This window comes from Salvelinus namaycush, chromosome 19, assembly GCF_016432855.1.
Source record: "Salvelinus namaycush isolate Seneca chromosome 19, SaNama_1.0, whole genome shotgun sequence".
NCBI lineage: Eukaryota > Metazoa > Chordata > Actinopteri > Salmoniformes > Salmonidae > Salvelinus > Salvelinus namaycush.
Genome location: NC_052325.1, coordinates 3,573,667 through 3,579,495, shown reverse-complemented (window position 1 = coordinate 3,579,495; position 5,829 = coordinate 3,573,667). Strand labels below are relative to the sequence as shown.

The window sequence follows — 5,829 nt, the reverse complement described above, 5'->3', positions numbered from 1 at the left end:
TGTTAAGGAGCCTTTTGGTCGTAGACTTGGCGCTTGCCATACGGTAGCAGAGAAAACAGTCTATGACTTGGGTGACTGACAATTTCTTGGGCTTTCCTCTGACACCGCCTATTATATAGGCCCTGGATGGCAGGAAGCTTGGCCCCAGTGATGCACTGGGCTGTACGCACTTACCTTTGCTTTCTTGGGTACAGGATACAGGATACTTGGGTACAGGAACAATGGACATTTTGGACATTTTGAAGCAAGTGGGGATGTCTGTAAACAATCCAGCCAGCTTGTATGCGCATGCTCTGAGGACGCTCCTCTGGGCCCGAAGCCTTGTATTAATCACTTCGGCCACGGAGAACGAGAGCCCACATTCCTTGGTAGTGGGCTGCATCGATGGCACTGTGTTATCCTCAAAGCGGGCAAAGAAGTTGTTTAGCTTGTCCGGGAGCAAGACGTCGGTGTCCGCGACGTGACTGGTTTTCCCTTTGTAATCCGTGATTATCTGTATACCCTGCCACATACATCTCATGTCTGAGCCATTGAATTGCGACTCCTCTTAGTCTCTGTACTGACGTTTTGCCTGTTTGATTTCCTTACTGAGGCAATCAAACAGTGAGTGATCAAAACAATCTTGAAGCACGGATTCCAATTGGTCGTTGAATAGACCTTAGCACGAGTACTTCCTGGGGTACTTCCTGTTCAGAGGAAACTCCGTGAATCAGGCATTCATGGTCGAATTGCTGCAAAGAAACCACTACTAAAGGACACCAAGAAGAAGAAGATACTTGCTTGGGCCAAGAAACACAAGCAATGGACATTAGACCGGTGGAAATCTGTCCTTTGGTCTGATTAGTTTAGATTTTTGGTTCCCACCGCCGTGTCTTTGTGAGACGCAGAGTAGGTGAATGGATCTCCGCATGTGTGGTTCCCACCATGAAGCATGGAGGAGGAGGTGTGGTGGTGTGGCGGTGCGTTGCTGGTGACACTGTCTGTAATGTATTTAGAATTCAAGGCACACTTAACCAGCATGGCTACCACAGCATTCTGCAGCGATACGCCATCGCATCTGGTTTGCGCTTAGTGGGACTATAATTTATTTTTCAACAGGACAATGACCCAAAACACACCTCCAGGTTGTGTAAGGGTTATTTGACCAAGAAGGAGAGTAATTGAGTGTTGCATCAGATGACCTGGCCTCCACAATCACCTAACCTCAACCCAAATGAGATGGTTTGGGATAAGTTGGACCACAGAGTGAAGGAAAAGCAGCCAACATGTGCTCAGCATATGTGGGAAATCCTTCAAGACTGTTGGAAAAGCATTCTAGGTGACTACCTCATTAAGCTGGTTGAGAGAATGCCAAGAGTGTGCAAAGCTGTCATCAAGGCAAATGGTGGATACTTTTAAGAATCTCAAATTTAAGATATATTTTGATTTGTTTCACACATTTTTGGTTACTGCATGATTCCATATGTGCTATTTCATAGTTTTGATGTCTTCACTATTATTCTACAATGTATAAAATATTAAAATAAAGAAAAAGCCCTTGAATGAGTAGGTGTGGCCCAACTTTTGACTGGTACTGTATATTTTATGGACGATGCACCATGCTTCCATGTTGACAACATGACCGAGCGGCACAGATTACTGTTCAATTTGAGAAGGACGATCCTCCTTCACCGCTTTTGCCCATTCACGTCATTGACCATAGACAAATCCACAAATAGTAAAAAAATATATATATATATTTGGCATACCAGTCGTGGGTGACTCTGATTGGACCATTTGTTGACACCCCCCCGAGCCATTGCAGCAGAAAAGTAAGCAGCAGCCGCGTGTCATTCAATGAGTGTCACGACTCCCACCGAAGGTGGCTCCCCTGCCTGTTCGGGCGGTGCTCGGGCGCCCGGTCTACTAGCCGCCACCGATCCCTTTTTCCTTTTCTGTTCGTTTGGTCTTATTAGTTGCACCTGTTCCTTATTGTGTTTCTTGATTTTTGTCTATTTAAGCCTGTTAGGCCCGCCTAGGTTTGTGCGGGATTGTTTTTCTGTTAGGTTGTGAATGTTCGTTTGTATTCACTTTTCCCGGACATTTTGGGTCCTGTGTATGGGCCGGTCAGTTTATGCGCCTTGTGTTTGTGGCGTGACCGTTTTTTTCCGGGAATAAAATATACATTTATTCGAACCCTCTGCTCTCTGCGCCTGACTCCAACCCACTGTTCTTCTAGGACGCTGACAGAATCCCGCACAAACCTAGGTGGGCCTAACAGGCTTAAATAGACAAAAATCAAGAAACACAATAAGGAACAGGTGCCGAGCACCGCCCGGACAAGGCAGGGGAGCCAACTTCGGTGGGAGTCGTGACAATGAGGGCCAGAGGCTGTGTAAAGTGCACAACTGTAGCTCAGTCACAGTTCTATTTCATTGTGAATTAAAGTCTTTATTACAAATTCAATATTTGCCTCTGCTGTACCCTAAACTGATGATGATTGATTACTCGATTGATATGGGGGTGCAATGGAAATCAAGTATGATTTAGGTTTGGTAGGGTTTCATGACTAAAAACATGATCATTTGTTTGTGATCTTTTATTCTCAAATAAAATGCAGGACAATACAAAGCAAACAATGGATAAAAAAAATGTAAGTACACAATTGTCAAACTTATAAGCTACGGAGCTATTATTAAATTGCAACTTCACTAACTATTCATTCACAGTCTCCTACAGTTTAAGGCTTTACACAGCAATATGGAGAGAATACAGAATAGCTTATTATGTCAAACTGTAGGCTACTAGAGCAGGTCACACATACGCGTTCAAACTGGAGAGTGTCTTGCTACTGCTCCCACTTCTCCTAGTCTCACTGCTGACTCTGCTGGTCTTGGACTCCCTGCTCTCTCCACCCTCTGTGAGTGCTTTTGACACCGGTCTGTACATCTGTTCAGCTGGAGTTGCCATGCCGGCGTCAGGGAGCTTGTAGACAGGCACGTGTTTATTCTTTGAGCTGTGAAGGTTGGATTGGAAATGGAACCATCATTAGATCCCCTTTATTATGCACGTTCATTGAAATCTGGAGCATGTGATTTATTATATGAAATACATAGAAAAAACACACCTTGATTGACATGCTTCCTTCCCAGCAAAGACACTGCAAATGAGGCCTCCAATGACCAGTAGGGTGGAGCCTCCCCAGCCAATATACACAGCTACTCCGATTTCAAACCTGTCAAAAACGTTGTCCCATACATTTTCACTGTAAACACCTTACCGTCCCTTATACCATAATAATTGTGAAATGTTTTCATATGTTACTGAATACAAAATCTAAACCCCTTTATAAGCATTTTATCTACATAGAATTGATAAATGTTACTCACTTTTGTGCCCTGAAATTGGGATCCTGAAATTCCGCTCTTATTTTGTTTCCATAATAAGAGAATGCAATCATGGAACACAACCCTAAACAAGATAAATCGACTGTTAGAGTTCACCCAGGAATCCAACAATCAGAATAGCCACGTGAACATCAAGAAAAAGAAAAATGTTTACCAGACACAAGATAGTTCATCCCTCCAGCAAAAGTCACTCTTGCGTTTGCAACCTCAGATCCTCCTATCTTAGTGCACTTCATTCCGACTAGGACCAGAATGGCCCCGAAGAATCCCAAAATAATAGAGATGATGATCAGAGCCCGGCACATATGGATGTCCCCTGTTCAGGAGGAGGAGGAAGGAGGTCATGGTTTGGTCATGAAAGTTTAAATTCACTTCTGCACAATACCTCATCCATTGTTCCACAGCCTCATGGTACCTGGGTACAGTTTCCTCTTGTCTCTCGAAGAACCTACTGCAGGTGTTTTATTATTTTGACATCCTGTTATAATTTAAAAAATGACTCCTTCACCCACTTGAATTCTTCACTTACAGTTGAGTCCGAACATCGATGGGATACCCTTGCAATCGGATACTCCAGTTGAATCAGAAACGCAATCCTTCCAGAGATTGGAGAAGTAGTTTGAACTGGTCAGAACGATGCTTTCTACCTCAGACCAGGTCCAGATCTCAGTGGGCATTGTAGAGCAGACCAGGATCCATCCACTCACACAGACCACAAAGCAGCCAATCTCCATGTACATTACTACTGTCCTGTAACTCATGGCTGCCTCTCTGTGTGCAAAGACACCAGACAGGAGGGAGGAAAGATGGCAGTAGAGCTGTTGCCTGCTCCTGTCAGAACCCAAATGGAAGAGAAATGTGAGCTAGTGTGGAGAAAGATGGCTCACATTCTACCTCCACCAACCCCCGCCCCTTCGCCACCGTCTGTCTTTGTGTATATCATCACACCTACTTGCTCCACACTGATGGAAGAAGATGCAAGGTGTTTGCTGACCCATGCCATGTTTGTTATTGGTATGATATCCAGGATCCTACCACCATAAAGTTAGTTTTGTTTATGCCTAAAAACACAGGTTGTGTTAATGTTATGTCATCGTCATGATTTTCCATAGAGGTTTCAAGAGCCTGTACTGTAGGTTTTACAAAATAGTAAGTTGACCACAAACTCTGCAAAAATGACTCCATTCTTGCTATTGCATATCCAAAGTTTTATTTACATGAATTTATAAAAATCACAATTATATACCATTTCAAACACTACATACAAAGATGACCTTTTTTTTCAACTAAACAAGACAGTTAAGAACAAATTCTTATTTACAATGCCGGCCTATGGGACTCCCATTCACGGCTAGCCGTGATACAGCCTGGAGTCGAACCAGGGTCGGTAGTGACACCTCTAGCACTGAAATACAGTGCCTTAGACAGCTCCTCCACTCGGGAGCCCCTTCTCATGCTTTGAAAGTTGATAAACTTGTAAACTCACGTTTGAGAAAATGACCTTTGAATGTAGTGCTACCTGCTGGAGAGCCCTTCTTTGTCTTCACCCATTCAGCATCGTTCACACCTTCTTAAAACCTCTCTAGGGTATGTGGGACGGTAGCGTCTCACCTCGTCAACAGCCAGTGAAACTGCAGGGCGCCAAATTCAAAACAACAGAAATCACATAATTAAAATTCCTCAAACATACATGTATTTTACACCATTTTAAAGATACACTTGTTGTAAATCCAGCCACAGTATCCAATTTCAAAAAGGCTTTATGACGAAAGCAAACCAAACGATTATGTTAGGTCAGAGCCAAGTCACAGAAAAACACAGCCATTTTTCCAGCCAAAGAGAGGAGTCACAAAAAGCAGAAATATAGATAATATTAATCACTAACCTTTGATGATCTTCATCAGATGACACTCATAGGACTTCATGTTAAACAATACATGTATGTTTTGTTCGGTAAAGTTTACATTGGCGCGTTATGTTCAGTAGTTCCAAAACATCCGGTGATTTTGCAGACCCACATCAATTTACAGAAATACTCAAAATAAACAGTGCTAAAAGATACAACTGTTATGCATGGAATTTTAGATCCACTTCTCCTTAATGCAACCGCTGTGTCAGATTTAAAAAAAACTTTATGGAAAAAGCAAACCATGCAATAATCTGAGTACGGCGCTCAGACGACAAATCAACCCAAAGAGATATCCGCCATGTTGTGCAGTCAACAGAAGTCAGAAATAACATTATAAACATTCACTTACCTTTGATGATCTTAATCAGAATGCACTCCCAGGAATCCCAGTTCCACAATAAATGTTTGTTTTGTTCGATAATGTCCATCATTTATGTCCGAATTCCTCCTTGTTGTTAGCATGTTCAGTACACAATCTAAACTCACGACGCGCGTGCAAGTCCAGCGGAAAGTACGGACAAAAAGTCCAAAAAG

At 42.9% G+C, this 5,829-nt stretch overlaps 1 pseudogene; it reads right to left on the bottom strand.

The window, feature by feature from the left end:
* Positions 1-2,793: 2,793 nt before the first annotated feature.
* On the bottom strand, positions 2,794-4,384 carry LOC120063806 (annotated as a pseudogene).
* Positions 4,385-5,829: the final 1,445 nt, after the last annotated feature.